This window comes from Buteo buteo, chromosome 9, assembly GCF_964188355.1.
Source record: "Buteo buteo chromosome 9, bButBut1.hap1.1, whole genome shotgun sequence".
NCBI lineage: Eukaryota > Metazoa > Chordata > Aves > Accipitriformes > Accipitridae > Buteo > Buteo buteo.
Genome location: NC_134179.1, coordinates 18,301,674 through 18,322,755, shown reverse-complemented (window position 1 = coordinate 18,322,755; position 21,082 = coordinate 18,301,674). Strand labels below are relative to the sequence as shown.

General features: G+C 40.6%; 1 long non-coding RNA gene across 1 annotated transcript in view; it reads right to left on the bottom strand.

Annotated features, from left to right (window-relative positions):
* Positions 1 to 21,082, bottom strand: part of LOC142034393 (uncharacterized) — a 471,960-nt gene that overhangs the window by 396,242 nt on the left and 54,636 nt on the right. Inside the window, exon 2 of the long non-coding RNA XR_012651641.1 lies at positions 7,205 to 7,330. This is a non-coding gene — a long non-coding RNA (uncharacterized LOC142034393). The remainder of the gene's footprint in view (positions 1 to 7,204; positions 7,331 to 21,082) is intronic.

Below are 21,082 nucleotides of genomic sequence, written 5' to 3'. Positions count from 1 at the left end.
CAGGAGACTTCACTCAACTTCAAGGATAGCAGCAGCTTTATTAATTTGTGGTTGCCTAGAAATGTGAACAAAAATGACTGCGTCCAATCACTTCCAGCAACAACCCAAGTCTGAAATCATAGTTGCTTTCTCAGTGCATTTTGGTGCTTAGCCAGCTACATTAATCTTAGACTGAAATATCTGTGTCAGAAGACAAATGCCACCTAGCACAGTGTACTTTGTCCTTGGCACAGGACAAACCTCTCTGGGTTTTGAAGAAGGGGTATGATTGAGTTCACATTCACCTTGTTCAGAGACTCAAGTGCATTTGGTAGAGAGCTCTCATGAAAAAAATCACTGACCAATGAAATTGAGCTGGTGTTCAAGGGCTTCTGTTGCAGGATTAACATAGATAGAGTTTAACCTGGCAAAAGGATAAGGGTGAAGACGTATTACAGTACCTTCCAGGCTGTACTCATCATTATTCCATAACTACTTAATGCTACGGTACGATATAGGACTTGTAATAATCAGTAGACAGATTATTCAGAGTGTTTGTGTGAAGCACCTACAGCTAGTAACACTTCTCATCTCTTACCAGAAAGGGGAGGGCAAGAAGGGAATTTCCTTAGACAATGGAAATGGAGAAGCTTCATCTTAAGTCAAGCCTTGGATTCTTCCTCCCAAAGAAGAAAGTCCCAAAGAAGAAAGGCGTTTTTTTCCTGTGAATGGGAAAGATTTTGTATCAGCTGGCTCAAGGAAGTATAGAAGTGATGGGATGAAAGTGAGCACAGGGATGGGGGGGCGGGAAGAAATGGCTATCTGGAAACATTTAGCAAAAGTGGGTGTATTAGGCTGTGGAACAATCTCCCAAGGGAAACAGCTGAGCCCTATTGATTGAGTCTTTCTGAAACTACCTAGACAAAGGATGAAAAAAATTACAGCATGGTACAGTCCTCCATCTGCAAGGAGCAGAAAAGACAGTTTTCAGGAAGCCTCTTCCACCACTAATTTTGATGGCCCCCTAATTTGCTGAGCTCTCTGTTGATGGAAAATGAGTTCTGCTTGACAGTTTGTGGCTGGGGGGTAGGAGGAAGCCTCATGAACCCTGTGAAACCCATGATGAAATGATCCGGCAGTCTGGAAGACTGAAACTCTCTCCATCACATTGCCCAGGTCAGGGTACAGACTGCAAGGCAACACATAGGTTTCACTGAACATGCACAATCTTTGTTAAGAGTAAAGGGTCAAGAAGTTGAGCCAGAGTTCAGAGGACAATATTAAAGAATAATGTATTTGAGAGTGTTTGTATCCCCTTTGAGTGACTCAATCATTTATTAGTATGTATGGACTTTACTGCCCCACAAGAAAGGCTACAGGGGAGTACAGAGTTCAAAACCAATTAAAAAGTCTTATCAGATGGGAGCTTACCCTAAGGATCTGTGTAATTATGAAAACATCACCATAAAATCCACCAAGGAGTAACAAAAAACTTAGATAAGCTTTAATGGCATAAAAGTTACAGGCTACATCCTTGACCCAAACAGATCAACATAGCTTTCTCCAGTCAGTGGAACCACTAGGATTTACATCAGTAAAAATCTGACCCCAGCTCTGGAGCCAATTCTGGCAATACAATAGCCTTTGTGATCTGAATGTATATAGATCTGCCCTCAACATACTTCTTAGTATCTCCCTTTGACAATAATATTAATTTTTTTAAAAGAGTTATCTGCTCAAAACAAAGCTGTGAATTCTGCGAAGTCTGAATTGACTTCTTATGGGATATGCCATTCAGGATTTATGCTTGCTTCTTACATTCCTTCATAGTTACCTGCCAATGCCCAACACTGAATGCACAATTACATGAACCTTTGGGTCTGACTCAGTATGATCATTCTTCTTTTAGTTATGATCACTCTTTCCTTAGCTATGATCACTTTGTGGCACTGAACAGTCTAATCCTTAGTTAATTTTTTACATAGATTTGCAATGAAGGTAAGATGGTGACAAACAGCAGCAAAAAGTATTGAAAATGCACCCTAAAATCCACTTTCCTTCATAAAAAGCTGTTTTTCATGTTAAAGCACAAAAGTCTCATTTTCATGAGGAAGTTATGAGCACTGAATTATAGGAATGGTAGCACATTTGGGTGCACTGATTTTATTCACAATTTCTCCAGAGACCCTTCAACAGGGAGACAACCTACAACAGTTACCGTTCATTAAAACAGCATTTTATAAAACTGAGGGCCTAGCTCAGGCTTATGGCTATTTCTCACTCACCCTTTCTGTTTCCCCAACTGCATTTCCAATGTTTTGCATGTGGCTACATCAAAGCTAAGCATAAATGAAAAGTTAACATTCAAGAGCTATTACATCCTATAACAGCATGCTCGTAAAGTGCATGTAAATAAAAAGTGACCTTTTGTTTAAAGCTTGTGATTTCAGCTCTGCAGCTTTAAGTAAAAAAAAAAAAAATTCTCAACCAAGTTGTGTTAAAACAGAAACTGGTAGGAAAATATCTGCAACATACATAGGGCTCTAACCTCTGCAGGCAGTCTCAGGCATGTGTGCAGGAAAGGAAAAGGTACAATCTGTGCAGATCTGTGTAAGCAAGGGGCTGGGGCTGACTAGTTCTCCTTCCCTCACTCCGCTGATCATATCAGGATCTGTATCTTTCTTGTCTGAGGGGGAGCAGGGCTGGCCCATGGCTTTCAGCAGTTCTAACAAGATTAGGTGTAGATCCACAGACATTACTGCAAAACATGGTGTACCTCCTTTACAAAAGACAATCATTTTAGTTCTTTAAGTCACCACTTTTTCTTGAAAGTTGCCGCTTGCATTCGACAACAATGCTGGGTGGTGCTACTTTTCCAAAGATGGGATCAGTCTGAGCAAAGCAAATCCCAATTCAATGTTTTGCAACTCAGCTCGTTCTCTCCATGCTTATCTGTCCACACCAAATCATTCAAACTTTGGTCTTACCTGCTCCAAACTCACATCACTCAAGATTATTCTCAAATGGTGTCTGGCACCAACTGAAAAAGTTACTGGAGAGCTGTTGCCAGTTCTAGGGAGGGTAAAAAAACCACAGTATTTGCATGTTAACTTCACTTTGTATTTAGTCCTTCTGAAAGATTTGAATCAGGCATTCCCTACACCACTGTCAAAATACTGTGTACCATTAATAACTTCAAGCATGTTCCTACTGTTGTTGGCTATTTAGCAGAGTCTAGGAAAATGATACGCAATATAACATGCTCTATTGGACAACCTCCCCACAAGTATGTTTCTTCCCCTCAAATTTTCTCTACCGTCCTAAAAATAGTAATATTCTATTTGTGTTATCATTTCCTCACCTTCCCCCTCTGGTAGCTTTTCAGTGTCTGACAACAAGCTGTTTTGTAAGGCATGCTCAAGGATAGAAGTACACAGTATTCTTACTCAGCTAAAGTATTACCCTACTGTTCCTGCCAGCAAGAGGAACAACAACAACAACAAAAACCCCTTTCAAAAATCTCAAGCATCACACACTTGCAAACAAGTTGCAGTAAAACTGCAGCAGAGCAGCAAGACACCGATGATGCTACTGCCACTTTTCCCACACCACTCACTGCAGAATTTAACACAGAGAAAAGAACAGACGCAAGCAGCAACGCATGATGTCTGGGGGGGCACAGAGACCTGTACACTCGGGAGAGACACTGTGTAAAATGTGCCAACATGTAATAGCAGAGCATATTGGAATAATAAAGACAGGACTGTCTGGGGCATCGTGCTTCTGTTTTCTAATGGTTATGGATTCTGCAGAAATGCTAATGTTTGCACTAAAGGCCCTCTCAGCAATATTTTGCAGCCCGAATAACTCTTTATTTTGAATTGTTTAATTAGTTAATGAGGCTGGGGAGAAGTCCATCTTAGGGATCATTAGTTAAGGCTTTAAAACATGGAGACTGAAGACAATTACTGTCTGAGGGACTAGCAAAACTTCCCCACTTGTCAGCCAAACACATAATTACATGAAGTGCACAAGCTGCACCAGTGTTTGCAGGTCTTGACGTCCAGTCCTGGGCCAGGCAGGGTGCAGGTACATAATCTGAGGCAGTTGCTTATGACTTTTTACATCAGTTCCCCTCCCCCTTCCCCCCCCCCTCCAAATCCACGGGGCAGCAACAACATACAGGGAAACAGCACACCTCAGCAAGCAGATCCAATGAGCGTGCTTCCTCTCTTAATGACCCCAAAAAGTTAATCTCCATAAAGGTGCTTAACAATTACAATGTTCATGATGTGCCTAAGATTCAAGCATGTTTTTAACTATAGAAATATGTTGCACTGACAGAGAGATAGAAAAATTGGGTGAGAAAGTTCAGATTAGTTAAGCACAGAGTTTAGTTTCACTTGATAACACAACTAACAGAAGTAATAAATAAATAAATTTTTAAAAGAGATGTTCTCCATTTCTGTCATCCACCTGGACCAATTTTTCATTATGGTACTATAACAACATGCCAGTTTTGTGAAGAGGGGTGGAAGGGAGACAGACAGGTAATTCCAAAACATGAAGGCAAGCTATCCAAGTGTGAGGTGTATCTAAACAAATGCTTACTTAGTCCTTAAAGATCTGTGTAGAGTCTATGCTTCAGGCCAAGCTGTTTATACCTGTAGCACTTCTTAATAGTTAACTTTTTATAAACTATTTACAAGGAGAACTTGCATATAAAGTACAAATCTAAACCCCATTACAGGAACAAATATACTGTTCCAGGAGACCAGTTACTGTAAGAGTTTAATATAATATGAATCTGCAGTTTTTCTAAAGCAGCTAGTTTTAATAAAGTCTGTACTTACACACATAAACACACACCATCAGTTTGCTTTTGCTACCATCAGCTACAACCACTCAATGGTGTGTCCTGAATTATGACACACTGCTTGTATGAATAGACACACACACACACACACAGGTAGGCCTCTCAAGAGAATATTTGGATAGGCCACATACTGTACAGTGGACAACACAAGAAGCTTGAGTTAACTAAACTCTGCTACTGTGAGGGCTGGGTAAGTATGAGTGGTGCTCAGCCGAAAAACTCCAGTGAAAACACAATGAAGCTCAGCTGGAAACAGACCCAAGAAAAAGAAGAAAGTGTTTGGGGAAGAAAAATACTCACAGAGCAGCTTGAAAAGAGTATTGCTAACATCAGGGTTCTTGAACAGCAAAACTGTAATAAGACTCAACACTGGGATTTCATTCAATTTCTTGTTTTCCCAAAACAGAGGCGACGGGAGAATTAGGCTTTTGTCTAAGGCAGAATACAAAACAATTGCAGCGAAGGTCAAAGAAGGAACTAACAACTGTTTGTCACCTCCGTTTTGCCAAAGTGAGCTTATTGCATGCTGAAGTTCATGTAAAATTCTATTCTTCTCTCTTTTGGAAGCCTCATCCTTATTTTGTTACCTAACTGAGCTCTAAAAGCCTCACCATGAGCATCTCTTCAGAGATTCAGAAAAATCTGGCCCCATTCTACCATTCTTCTACTCCAGCTCATATGCATTTCACACAGAATCAAGAAAGTTTTAAACTTCATGGGGAAAAACAATGTTTCTGGAAATAAAGTTCATATTAAGCTGCTTTTTTGTCTCTTTCTCTCCCAATTCTATTCTGCATAGCTTAGAGAAACTCAAACTTATCCCAGCTGCCATATCTTCATACCTCCAGCTATGGCCCCTGGTGTCTCCACTCCAAGTTCTAAATTTCCTTTCTGGCCCATGATGTCATTTCTTATGCTACCAGTTCTTCCCAGAAAACTGCTTCCTTCATAAAGTGACTAAGAGCAACACATTTACAGTGCTGAAACAAATCAGTAAACACAGTTGCTCAGTTTTGGTTTTTTTCTTTCTCCAGGTTTCAGTAGCCTTTCAGGAAAATACCTCCTTGCAGACCATTAGTAGAGGAAATAGAGCTAAGTAGCAAAATGCTAGTGCATTATATTTGTGGGGATGAGAAGATATTAACAACTGCTACATTGCAAATAGTTTTCTTAACAGTTAAAGAGTCAGGAGAAAACAAAGGTACTCCTTGAGTTTTCAGCACCACCAGAAAAATCCTTCTATGGTACTTACCTTAAGGGTTTGTGTGCTATACCAAAATCAAGTTTATCTGCAGGCCAGTTGGAGGCAAGATCAACTTGCCAACTTGTAATACAGTCTGTATACTTTGGTTACAGACCTACAGAAATAAGGCTATTAGCAAAGGCAATTCTTACTCAAAATTAAAACTGGAAGTAAATTCAACCATGAAAGTATTTTTTTCCATATGTGCTTTTTTCTGTAGCTGCTTCATACTCTTGTTTTGTCCTCTGGATCAAAATACGATAATCGGAAAGATCAGCTGACTTAGACATGCTTCCACTTTGGTTTTGATGTAAGTAAGTTTGCTAAGTATCCTCAATCAGAAAAGCGCTTTTTTCTGCACTTTGGCTGCTGGACATAGTTGTCTCAAAGAGCTTTAACTACAATAGTTTTGTTCAATATTAACAACCATGGTTTTAAACAAACCAAAACCCAAAAAGCCTTGCTCTGTCCCCACAACTTACTTGTGATAAGCAGAACACACTTGATTTCCTGTAACAGCAAACTGCAGCACCTCAAGCACAACACAGTAGAAACTGAACAACCCATTGAAAAGTTTCAGGTAGTTTATAATACAGAAACAGAAAATCCCATTTACATTTTAACAACATCATTATACTTTCAGTGGCATTTGAGTCTGGGCATTTAAATCAGCACAGTGAGCTCGTTAGGTAGTGTGAATAGCTGTACCTACAGAGAAAGTGTTACAGGATCTGGGATAAAACTTATTAAATTACTGCAATCCTGCTACAGTTTTCATCCAATTCTGGATGAAGCATTCTGTCTTCTATAGAGCAAACCACAGGTCTTTTACAAAAGAAGCTTCTACATTTTTCAGAAGACTATTTCTCTAACAAACTATCAGGTAGCACTGTGTGAATCATTTATTTTCGATTTGGCAGCTAAATGAAAACTAAGAAAAAAAGAAAAAACCCTTCAGTTCAAGCTGAACTGAATTTGAATAGGTTTAATTTTTACCTCATTGAGCCAACAAAACCCAGACTTCAAAAAACCCCACGCGATTTCACTTGACACAGACATTTCCATTGATAAAATGAAAGTCAGATATAAAGAAGACAGAGACTTACCGCTTATTTTGCAGCCCAGGGAGGACACCTGGGGAGGAGGTGGAAGGTCACAGTCACACTTTCACCCATGGAGATTGCAGCCCATCCCTCACTTCTGCACGTACACAATGCATCATGGCAAAACACCTACAGGTAGAAATATTGTTCCCATTTTCCTCAAACGGTACTATTAATGATGCTATTATAACATCAAAATTTATGTATTGCCTGAAAAAAGGCTTTCCTGCATACCTACCTTCAGTACACCTACAAAAGTCCTTCTTCTCATTAGAAAAGCAGATCTCATTTTTTTATACAAATGAAGCTCCCCCAAGAAGAGAGCAAGACCAAGGAAAACCCCCATCATGCTGACAGGCTCCTGAGGGCACTAATGAGCCTTAATTGCACTGTTTGGCCTCACCTGGGACTCCCAACCACCTTGCCCCTGCCCCTAATGAATGGACTGACTGCACCTCTCACCTTGGCCCTGACTCATTGTTGTGCCCCACCTGTCTGTCACCAGTGTCTGCTGGGCCCTCCCAGCTGCCCCATGGCCCAGCTCAGGGACTGCTGTTGGACTGCACTCTGGTGGGGCAGCCACTGCCTGGTCCCTGCCCCACTCACAGCTCCCTACCTTGGTGCAGCAGCCTATGCCATAGCTTTCCCCAAACCGGGTGCTGTCACACCAAGCCCCACAGCTCCCCCAAGCCATGGGTCCCAGCCTTCTCTCTGCCAGAGCCTGCCTCACAGCTCCAGCTGAGGTGCCAGACCCTGCAGGAGAGCATGGCCTGCAAAGAAGAAGAAAAGAGTGGCTGACACCATCATGGAAAATTAAGTTACTATAACTTATGCCAGAATATTGTAAAAACAAAGGAAAAAAATGCTATTTTAAGTCTTCCACTCTACAGGGATTATATTCAGCAAGTTACCTCTCTTCAATTTGATTAGGAAAGTTTAAAAGGTCGCAACAGACTATGGAGTATTTGCAGCCTGGAAATGAGTCAGCTTTCAGAGCACAGGGTTGAAACGCCTTGCTGAAGCAGCCTGCCCTTCTTGCACCTAAGACACTGAAACTATAGGCTGACACATGGAGTTTTATGTTTGCAAAGCATTTTCTGAGCTAGCGTAATTATATTTGAAGTTGTAGCATGATATAAACTGCTTTTAAGCCCCATAAAAAGCTTGTGGTGGTCTGCACAACAAAACTCTCTAGCGCTGTAAGCCAGGTATTAGTCAAGAAAAAATGTTTTGTTTTAACCTTTCCCATCAAATACTCAGAAATTTAATCAAAATCACCCACTTTTTTCCATATGCATTTTTAATGTCAAGGACACATCACGTGTCATGGGAAAAAAATTGCTGCCACAAATTTCAACTAGTTCTGGTAAAGATCTATTTCTCTAGGAACAAGGGCCCCAACAGTGCTGAAAAAAATACCTAAATATAGCACGTGCAGTAGTGAAATTTGCTCATATTACTTCAGACTCCTGGGATCAAGACACCAGGTCAGTCATAAATGCTCTGTGACATTAAGTTTTCCAAAGATACCAAAGCTTTGACTAGTAAACCATAAATTTATGAACACCAGAAAACCCCAGTAGGCAAAACTGAATCTTTAGGTTAGCGAAGGGAATTCCAGTGATATCATTTTATTAGCCCCTTACTACTTTACAGCTCAGAAAGGAATGAGCACCCAAACTAAAGCAGCATCTCCCCATCAGATACGATTTTTTAAGGAACTATGTGAGCAATACAAAAAAGTAACATAGATTACACAAAGCTCAGTATGATCAACTGAACCATTCCTATCTTTTTTGCAACTGTACCTCTTCCTACAAAGTTTCTAACTCAAAGACCAGAGAGAATTTGCAAAGCACCATGTCATGACCTGGCTGAGCTTAAACAGGAGATATCTGAATGGTGAAGGTCCCCCTCTGCAAGGTAAGGCTATCTATCTGATACATGCAGCTTCACAGTCTGAAATAATGTTGTTGAATCAGGTGGCCTCCTGGAGAAACTGGATTGCGTGTGCAAAGTTTTTTTTAACAAAAAACTGACAGAGTCAGAGCTGGAAAGCTGGTGGCAGTCTGATATCACAAGACCGAATGAGGATTTCCATTTAGAGGACGGGAAGATCTGCAGCCTTTGAGGGAAGGCGCAGCTGAATTCACAAGCCAGCTTATCAAATATCCTTCTAGTACATGAACGGGGAGCTTTTCCTCCAAGTGTAGAAGGGCATTTGACCAGCAAAACCAAAAAGTAAAATGGACAAAACAAATATAACCACAGAGGCAGCAAAAGCTCTAAAAATCTGGAACTTGTTTTTGCGTACAGACTGCACTCATTGCTGAATATGCTTAGGGGCAAAGCCTGGAATTCATTCCCTTTTTTCATCCTATTTTGGGATTTACATTTGGTGCCATCCTTTCTGTTGCCACAATGCAGTATTGCTACCAGTGAGAGTGCAAAATGCCACAACACATTTCTGAAAAGGGAAGACTTCTCTCCGTCCTGACTAGCCAAGCCAAGCCTACGCTTGCAAAGAGTCCCATAAGCAAAGAGCATGAGACCCCCAGCACCCTGCCACAGGCTGCACTGCCTCATTTTGGGGAAAAACCTCCCTCAGGCAAACTTCTGGGAGCTCACAGTCAGCAGCATGGCTTTCACGTGCATGGATAACAATGCTCTGGAGGAACTAGACTACAGATACGGGGAAAGGGAGGTCTCGCAATGGAGATAATCTGTCCAAGGTCCCACTCTGTTCCTGCCACTACCTGAAGCAAGAACACCATCCCACCCCACCCCATCCCACGGCTTCCCAGGATCTGCTCCGTGTCTTTGAAAGACAGTCACCAAATAAAGATACTATCCGACCCACAGTTAACAACCAGCTTGTTAGCTAATAGCCTGAGGGAATCTGAGGGCATTTTATGCTTTAATACTCTGTTCATTAACTGTAGTAACAACCAATTTCAAGGTGATTATTGCTATTATAAGCTATGATCAATTTTTTTAAACATGTTTCCATTTTTATCCAGCTTAAATCTGGTGCAGTAGAGCAAGGGGAGCAGCTGTGTTGAGAATTAGACTTTTCCCCAGGTTAATATCTGATTTTCCATCAAAGAGAATACAGGACACATTCTGTTAGGTTTCTAATTGTTTCTACCATAAACCTCCACCACACTGAAATATGATCTCTAATAATTTTTAGTTTGAACTTCCTATATATAATCCATCTGACTAGATGGTCCCCAGCAAAAGCCGTTAAAGCAATTTGTTTCACTTACGTAGAGGAATAAATCAGTGCTTAATTATCTGTGGTTTATTATTAACAGCACTGGTGAGCTGACCATATGCCATGACTTCATCTTTTCACACAGAAAAATGAGAATATACTGATTGTTTTTATTATGTCTTTCAACACTCAGCCAAGGTTCCAATGAAATGAAGACTGAGAGTTTTGCAATGTTACTCAATGATAAATAATAATATTCTACAACTCTTTGCCCTTGCTTTTAGGATTCACCTTTAAATGCTCTTTTACTGGAAGTACTTACTAGCATATCTCATGGCAAGAGAAGATATAATTATAACTTAGGTTGTTTCCAGGAGATATATGATACGTAGCATAGTACATTTCTTTGTGGGCCTTCAAATATACTGGCTTCAAAACATGGCATATGTTCAACTCCAGAATACTGGAGATACAGTATGCATTTAATGTAAAGACCAGAAAGACACACCTTCCCGATATTTTAGACTTAATTGAGTCCATGCTGCAAACCCTTATGAAGTCAGTGCAGTACCAAATAACACAGGTTTTGATCCTCTGCCAGGGCAGCCTTAAACTCTTTAGTAGACACAGCGGCAAAATAAAACTTTCTTGAAAACATTATGGATTGATGAACTGCTTTGGAATGAGTCCAGCTGCCCAGACTTTCTCCACTCCAGATACACCCAAATTGAACCAAAGGTTCTTTGAGGTGCAGACCTCTGAACCACGGTGGCAGACACAGGCACAACCTCCATTCAGCAAATAGCAGGTGGTTTACATTTGTCAAAACAGGAGCGGAGAGCCTTCAAATTCAAAGGCAGCTATGAAGTTGTTCCCTCTTGGGAACAGGAAAAGACTCTTCTGCATCCGACATGTTTCTGGGGAGAGGTGGGGTTTGTCACTCTGAGAGCCACTGGGTCAATTCTCAAAGATCTTTAAGCAAAGCCGCATGCAGGCTTTAAGTGGAAATCTCAGACAGGCTGAGGAGACACAATGTGCCCATCAGCCAACAGGGCCAAGGAAATTAGCAGGCACATGTGAAAAATCCAGAGAGGAGTCTGTGCCCTTTAGGCATTTATATTGTGAGTTGTGCTTTAGAGTCAGCCACCCGAGCTGCACCCCATTTCCTACCTCCGCTCCAAGGGCTGTGCAATCATGGTGCTCGCACACAGGAGCATAAATGGCAGACTTATTTCTGTGCATAGTTCTGTTGTACATCAGGCCACAAGCTAAGAGCCCTGGTCCACCTGTGATTTGCATTGGCAAAAGAGGTCAGCTGACAGCTGAGGAACCTCCACTACTTTTTGGGTAAGAACAGTATTTCTGGACCATGCGCACCATAAAGAGACACAGAGCTTGACGAAGTGTTTTAGGGGGTCATGACCACTAACATGTTATGTCCTAGTCAGAGCACTACTAACATAGGTCAACCTGTAGATGAGGAAGAAAAACGAAAGCTCTGCAAAGTCACAGGTCCATTTGTGATGATGGAGATCCTCTGGCTGTTTGTTCCCTGCACAACCAGTTGCACCTTTAAAACAAATCCCACCAGAGTACCAACTCCATTGTAAGGGCCAACATCAAGGGGAACGGGAACTACATGTCTCCTCCACTAACACCTTCAGGCTTCCTGTCCCACAGCACAGAGAAGATGCTGTGCCAGCAGAAAGTATGGCACTGCTTACTAGCTCATTCACTCTTGTGTCACCCAACAGAGATCCTTAATCTCCCTCTCCTGCTGTGTGTTTCATGACTTAATCTCCCACACACTTGGAACTGCGCTGAGACCATCTGCTCTTTTCTCACAAGCAGAGGGTAATGACTTTTATTCAGCCTGACTCAGTGCCCAAAGGAGTTGCTCTCCTTGTTAATACAGGTGTGGCAAGGGGGAATACTAAGCCAAAAATTAGGACTGTTTTTACAGCTAAGGCTCTTGCTTCTCCAGAGAATTGCTGATTTCCCCCTCCTCCCTCCTCCTCCTCCCAACACCAGGCACTTGCTCACTGTCAGATGACAGCCTCCTCAGAGGAGGCACCACTGAACTTTCTTGGTTGTTTCCCAATCTGAAGCAACCATGTTCCCTCCCCAGACAGGATTCTCTGAATGAAAAGTTCCCTGAGCAGGAGCGAATGTAGCAAATTTCCTCTTACTTTCTCAGGACTCTTAAACTCTCAGCATGCAGTACTATACTTTTGGTCTACCTGTGGTCACAGGCTGGTTTTAGGCACAGAGCACTGCAAAGGCAAGCGGCAAAGGGCTGTTCCAGCAACATGATGGAGGCAAGAGATGGATAAAGCTTTGTAAGTAAGGCTGGTGGCTGGTCATATCCTCCTCCCTGGTTTTTTCCCACTCCTACATTGTCACACTCAGATCGGGAACATTTTAGTTCTTCTCATCCTTGGGACAACAGAACTCAAATCAGCCCATGCAGCCAAGAAGCCTTGAACCAGACCGATTAAATCAGTGTTGTAATCTAGATGTAGATGAACAGCCATGTGCATCAACATCCATAATCTCTGTACCTCCAGCCTGTTTGCTGTCACAAGTTATTCATTTGAGGCTTCTGTGGAGACTTCAGGAACCATTGACAACTTGCTTTGTTGCTTTTTTCCCCTTCTTAATTGGCTCTGGATAAACTCTCTGCTGTCTGAGCACCTCCAGTTTTGTGACAAGGGGAGGAACAAGTTAGCCGTCTCTGGGCATGGCTTTATTTTCAGAAAGGAAGGGAAGAACCTGCACAAACACATGACCTGAGTAGCCACAGGTCTGAACTTGGAGGAGACTGGTAATCCATCAATCCCTTCAGTTTGATGAAAATATTTCACCTGAAAGAAGGCCACAATCCAACACTTGTAAAAAGTAATTTGAATAGTGCCGTTCAACCATGGATCTCAAAGGGCAAAGTGAATGGAAATGAAATACAGTACACCAAGGAGTGGTACTCCCCACAGGAGGCACTGTAAACATGGTTAGACTGAACAATAAACTGAGGCTAGGCCATCATGTGGCTTACCTCAAGTCATTGCAGCTCGAGGAAAACCATCCAGTACCCTGATCCAGCAAAGCACTTGAGCACATGTGCAACTTGAGACCACAAGCTACAGCATTGGTGTAAGTGAGATAACATCAGTTTAAATAGGATGTCACTTGTAGGGGAAGTTCCTCATTTTCCTAAGTGGTCTGGATCAAGGCCTGAGATGCCTGGCCCTTGGTACCTGTTCTAATTACATTTCCTCTCCACGTAGGCATTATAAATAAGATCTAGAGGCTGGACTTGTTCAGGAAAGCGGGAAGGGACCTATAGTTGGTACAAAGAGGTATTATCCCCAGTGTCAGGTATGTGTACATTTGGTTTTTTTAATATCAACTGAATGGAAAGGAAAGAGTTGTTTCTTCCAAAACCTGTCCATTACCCATTACTGTTAAATACTTTGCCGATCTTTTAATCATCACATTCATCAGTTGCTGGATGTCATCTCATATTTTCCATGACTCTTGGCACCTCTGTGTGGTACTACTGATTAATGGCAGCAGCATGTTGATCACTAGCTGCCAAGTGCTGCTGGCCAGCAACCTAAACTTTTGGTTGGTTCTTCACCCTGGCAGAAAGAACTGTTTCCAGTGTAATCAGGTCATCCATGAGCAAGGGAAAAAGAGAAATGGAGATTATTAACACATACATCTATAGGAGTGATATATCAGCAGAGAAAGAGTGCCCGGGCCTGTTCCTCAGCTGGTGCAAATCACTGGATCATCAGAGAAGACCACAAGGCTATGTGATTCATGGCAGCCTAAGACCTGGTCTTAATTTTCCTCAGCCCTGCTTCTATGATTTACACTTGTGCCAAGCAAATGACACAGGGTGTCAAATGCTATCAAGCTGATTGATGCTGTAAACCAGGACTCAACGTGCACAAAATACAAAGGCAGTGAGGAATCAGGCCCTGTGTATTCATTAACAGCCATTTCCCATGGGATAGCATTGATACATTGCTCCACACTTCCAAGCGATGGAAACAGCTCTGTGTCGACTCTGCTCCTGCTGACAGCCCCAAGGGAGTTTGAGTTAGTTTCTGTTCCTCCTTCTCTTACCCCACAAACTCCCTTCTTACACCCTTGCCCACAAAAGGATATTTTACAAAGGTATCTTCCAAATCTCCCCCTAAATGCAATAGGCTAAATCCTATCCCCAGTTAAGCTTTTGCCAGTATATGTAATCAGATTTAGCCTGTCCCTCTGTACAAAGAACACACAGATGTGAAGATGGTCTGTGGCATATCTTTGCAAAGTGTGCCCTGTGGTTTGTGAGAGCATCTGCCAGCTGAAAGGAAAACCATCTCTGGTATTAGGCTAAAAATGTCTTACCTGGTGTTAATTCAGCATGCCTACACTGAAGTCAATGAAGATGGAGCCATTTACTCCAGATGTGTATCTGGTCCACTATGTGTAGATTCAGCTCTTAGCAGTCATGTATCCACTAATTCCTCTCCCATTTTCTAACTATATTCTGATCAGCTTGCTTGGGGCTTTTTTCCTCATATAGTAAAGCTTGCTGAAAGTGCCTCTGTTCCAGGGCACTCTCTTTGAAATATGTCTTAGCTTCCAAGGGTAATGAACTCTTTTATAATAAACGCCTAGCTATAATGTGAACAATACTTGGCTTCCAGGAACTGCCTTATAATTACACAGCTCGGTATTGCATGTCAGAGGTTTGCTTCACCTTTAATATTTTATGAAGAAATTCAGATTCTGACAGTAAAAGTATTTAACCCAGAGGACCTAGAACCCTGACTATTATTTTGTGAAGTAGCCATCCAGCTACACTTTTGTGCACCACCATTATCCCTGGTGCATACTCACACTCTTTGATACTCTCTAAGTAGACACAACCACATGCTGTCCAGATGGAAACCTGGCTGCATCATTACATTATATTGAAATAACCCAATACCACCTGTTTCTGCTGGGGTTTCTGCCAGCGTTTTCCCATAAAACATTTATTTTGCTAATATTTTAGTTGGTCACCACAGAAGGACACTTGAAGTTAAGATTTACCATGTGTGCAGCCACAAGGAAAACCCTTTAAAAACAAAACAAAACAACAAAGCTCAAGAATAGCTAATGCCTATTGTTTAAATGTGGATGTTCACCTAGGCACTAGGTAATAATACTCTGCAGGGACCGAAAACCAAACACAGGTTTTTGGCAGTGTACATCAAGTGAATTATCATAACTCTGTTGGTACTCACCTCATATAATTAAAGAAAAACTTTCATGTGTGGAGTGGGACTAATATACAATAACACTAATGAAAACTCATGGGTTTTTTTCTTTTTCTTTTTTTTATATTAATCTGCAATGTTATAAAATTCCCCGTTTTCCTCCTCTCCCCCTCAGCAGATAAAGCAGGTTATCGTCAGTTAGTCTGTAGAAATGAGAAAGGCATTACAATTCCCAGCCTACTTGGGATGTTTGAAGTATTTATGAGATACCCTCTACAACAGTAAGAGGATTTTTTATTTGGAAATTATATTTTTAGAGACATTTTACTTTTAAAAAAACAAGCAAGAACCACTTGATTTATCAAAAGCATTTGACAAAAATCTTCCCAGCATGTGGTCACTCAGGTATGCACCTTTTACTTTTCAGTGTACAAAAGTCCAAGCAGTAGCTGTACTTCACACAAAGAACTTTTTCTTGCCTATACAAAATTTTCTTTGAAGAACAGCAAAGGTTATTAATGATCCAGTACTCCCAAGTATATTCGCTGGGCATCAATTTTTACTATCCAATTTTAAAAGTTTCTGTCCTACAAAAGGAGAAGTAACAATGACATGTAAAGTGACCAACAGAACCCCACAAATACCCAGCAGTAAACCACCGATAGGAAGTGTTTCTTGAAATGCAGTAGATCGAACACACCTGAATTATTTGGCAAATGGTAGGCACATCAGTAGAAAAAAGGATGTGATTAAAAAAAAAATAAATCAACAAACATGTACAAACTAAAGCAGTAATCCATATTTACAAATGAGAATTTCTTCAGCTGTAAGAATGCTACCTTACAAGAATGAAAAAGAATGAGTTGGAAAAAATAGAAATATGATGGGTTTGCTAGAAATTTTGATTGAATTTATTTAAGATAGCTCCAATTATATTAAACTGGAAAAGTAACCAATAAAAATCCACCAGAAAAAAATAATAGTAATTAAAAAAAAAGAGTGGATAAAAACAGCTTCAAGTTCATTTGCTTGGATTTGTTCTAAATATAGCCCTAGCCATTTTTATCACATCTGAGAAACAGAATACCTTTCTAGGTTGTAAAAGAACAGTACAAGATTTGAAAGGAAAGAGAAAGGGATCAGACATGAGTTTGGCCCCATTTTGTTCCTTTCTCCTTTTCATCTTTGTTCCACATTCCATTCCCAATAAAATCACCCATTTATAACCAAATCCCTGGCTGCTGGCACAAAAGTAATTTAAATTTTTGCGTATTTTTAAAAAGCCAACTTATAACCTGCAATCATTACAGTAATTGATTAAGTATCATAAGCAAAGCAAAGTACCTATTTGACAGCTTCTATTCATGGTCACATACCTTCCCCAAAGACAGGTAGGTAGATAATTAAGCAATCCATTTCACTGCATATATGCTATATACAAAAGAAACTGACACACAATGAATCTTGCTAAGCTTTTGTTCAACATATGAAATACTGGATAATCACCTTTTTTATGAAAGCACTTGACCTTTAAATTGATATCCCCCCCCAAAAGATGGTAATCGCTGCTCAAAGAGATATTGAATGTGCTGCTGCTAATCCAGAAGATCATTGCCCATTAGTCTTTATTAGATTTTTTGAATCTAAAGGTGAGCATTTGATTATAACAAAGAGAAAAAGAAAATACTATTTAGGTTGCTGTGAATGCCCATACTTTTCACATTGCAAATCACAGTGACAATTGGAGTTATAGACTGACTGTAACATGAATATCATTTACACATTTGATCCCTACTCAGAGAGCAGCTTTAAAAGCTTTGAATGACATAAAGTAAGATTATCAGTGACAGCGATTTTAAATATTATACATGTTGCCTGTATCACAAGTGTTTTTCTTTAGCAGCTGATAAGTATTATATTCTTTTGTATAATACATTGGAAATATTTTTCTTTTCCTCTGTTCAGGAAATCGTAAGAAAAATGTTTAAATGCAACAGAAAAACTGCACAGCCTTCTGAGAAAAAGGACACAAAAAGCTATTCTTTCCATTTATTACATTTTAATTGTTTCCCTATTCACTTTTTACGTGACATCACTAATCATATGCTGCATTCCAGAAATTATATTTCAACTACAAGGACAACTAGATGGGTAAAAGATTGGCTGGATGACCATGCTCGGAAGGAAGTGGTTATTGGGTTGTACACTACCTGGAGGCCAATGACAATCGGGTAGCACCAGAGTCCATCCTGGGACCTGTGCTGTTTTACACCCTTATCAGTGACCAGTAGGAGATGATGGAGAGCACTCTCAGCAAGTTTGCAATGACACCAAACTGGGGGATCTGTTGATACGCCCCCAGGCTGGGGCTGCTATCCAAAGGGACCCAGACAGACTGGGGGAAAGGGCAGACAGGGACTTCATGAAATTCATCAAGGACAAACACAAAGTCCTGCCCCAGGAAAGAAGTGCCCCTGGACACAGTACAGGCTGGGGACAGGCTGGCTCTGCAGAGAAGGGGGCCAGTACATGTTTCCCACAAAAAAATATATAACCAAGAGCAGATCAGAAACTGTATTCTTACATTAAAAAGCTTCTCTGAGCACAAAATTGAAAAACCTTTAAGAAAAAACCCACAGTATGCTTTTACGCTTGTTTATTTTAAGTCTTTTAAACTTCATGGCTACTTTGCAAGGTATGTGTGACAGATTACCTATTGGTCTTTTGCATTACAGCTTACATTTAACATTCTTGGGCTTAAAGTAAAAATAATTAGGGAATTCTTTTCATAGAAGACGACAGCCTAGATGACCTTAAAGGTCTGGCCTTCAGATCTGGTAATCTGACATTTTCAAGCAGTCTCTTTATAATCAAACACTCCCAATATTCTTCATGACTGTTTTGCCAATGTCGGTGCCCAGACACACATCCACCAAACTCAATTCAGTCTGACCCTCTCCCACATTTAAATGTGACACCTGATACATGCCCAGTTGTTTGCAAATCATAATGCGGGGCACAGCACATTCAAATTTGACTCCGTTTTCCTCCAGGATATGTTCCATTCCACCCGTCCCATAATCTGATTTTAGGTTGTATTGAAATGTTCCCCGCCTGCATTTCTCTCTGCGTTGGCTAGAGTGGGCACTTGCATAGCCAGCCTCAACCAGAACAAAATTCCTTGGTAGCTTATGGTGGTTGCAGGGGACCCTATGCTCCATGCTGAGATGCCAGTAACTGCCTGAGCACCTTCTCCAGTGAACAGAGGGAGGCAGGCTCTGCCAGAGGGCCAGCCTGTCTACTACAGGTGACCTATATTACCCTACAGATGTCTCTTACCGCTGAGCAAATGTGGAGACTGTACAGCTAGATCAGCCCTACCCCATTAAACAGCCAAAATTCAGTGAGACTATTTCTGTCCCAGGCTAGGAGAAGTGACTGAAGTCATAGTACACAGGTTATTTAATGCTAACCCAGAATTTTACTCCCTGCCTTTCACAAGAACTGGCAATCATCACATAGACAAGTTTTCTAAATGAAGTCAATGCACTATTACTATGTAGGAGCAAAATCCAATAAATTATTTAGGTAGAAGCCAAATGCCTAAAGACAAAATTGTGACTCCTAATCTCACTAGGTATCGTCCCAATAGAGCTGAAAGTTTCCCCTTGTATCTAAAGCTCTGCATCTGGGTGTCTGTAGGGCTTCCCCAGTCAGAATAGCTCAGAACCTCTCTGGAAGCCGTGGAAAAAAACAGCAGACATTTTTCTGGACTTGTAATGATAATTTGCTGCACGAAAGGTAATCAATATCTACAGATCCAAAGAGCACCTGGCACCATTCTGCTACAGCTGTTGAGAGTTCACCTTCAGGATAAAGCCTAAGGTGAAAGACCTCACCATCACTCAAAAATGATAAATATTTGTTGCATTGTCGCTTTGCAGAACTAATCATTATGCCTATAATTACTCAGCTTTTGTCTCTCTTAATCCCTCCTCAGCAACAGAGGTTTGTCCAGCCTTGACCCAGGCTCCTAATCTTGTAGGACTTCCTGCCTACCTCCTCCCAGTTACTGTCCATAACTTCTTGTGTGATGTTTCCATGGAAAATTGCTGCCATATAGACCCAGGAGCAGCTGATGAAGTGGTTTCTGTGAGACATCTATAAATAAATCACTAATCTTACTTCATTTGTGACCCCATTGTACCAAGATCTCCACAATAAAAAATTTGCTTTAGCAAATAGCATCATCATTTATCTTTACTGAGGGCATAAACCAAAATGGGTAAGGTTTTTCTTCTTTCATACAAACAAAATATTAGCACTGCTATTATTTATTGCTTGCTGTTGTCTGTGCTTCACAGTGCTAGACATTATAAACATCAGGGCAGTTTTTGCTCAGGAGAGGAGCAGAAATTTTCATCTGTGGTATGGCATGAAAAGACCCTGGAGAGATAGTGGAGGTGTTTTGAAAATTTCCATGGGAAAGAAAAGAGAAGGAGACTCTGAATCAAGATTTTAAATTATGAATCCCTACAACAGATGATTTTGTACTTCATCATTTTAACCATAAAATTTAAGTTTACCTTTACTTATTTCTTTCACCCACAAACTGTTCTTGCTTAGACCCCACCTGAACTCCCTGCAGTCAGATCCCTTCCAGCCCATACCTACAAACATGAACTGAGTTATGCACAATGGAAACAAGAAATGCAAGCATGCAAACAATCACGGTAAGAAGAACTCATTAAACTCTTCTGAGAGAGCAACTCACTCACAAACAGCACTCACAAACAGGCACGTTTTGGAAGAAAATCAGCAGTATTGAAAGATAATAATGATGTTTTAAATAAGAACTATATATATCTATGCATACATTTGGGATGTTTGGAGTTTTTTGACTGCACTTCAATCAACTGAGATACAAAACTACATGTCTATTGTAAGCAGTGATATGAAAATGTAGTCATTTCCTCTTCAAAATCCCTAAAGATCTCCTTTGCATTTAAAACTAAAATTAAATCACCCTACCATGCTAATTTATTATTTACACCAGTTATTCAGATATTTGTCTATTTGTAGGGGAAAAATATTAAACATAGCTATACTTTGATACTAAAACGCTTGTAAAACTTAATTGAGATTATGTGGATGGATTCAGATCAAATAAAATCCTTGTATAAATTCTGATATAACTGTTCCTCTGGTTTTAAATCAGATTTTCTGTGGCAAACATTTTCCTGTGTTTGCAGAAGGACTGACCGTGACGCTACAAGGAGGTTTGCCAGTTTTAAGGAACAGTAAGTTTTGTACTCCAGATGTGTAAGACACTTTCATTTTCTTCCTACACCTAATTCATGATTCCAAAAAAAAATTGTCTTCCATAAAAACTCCTCCCACAAC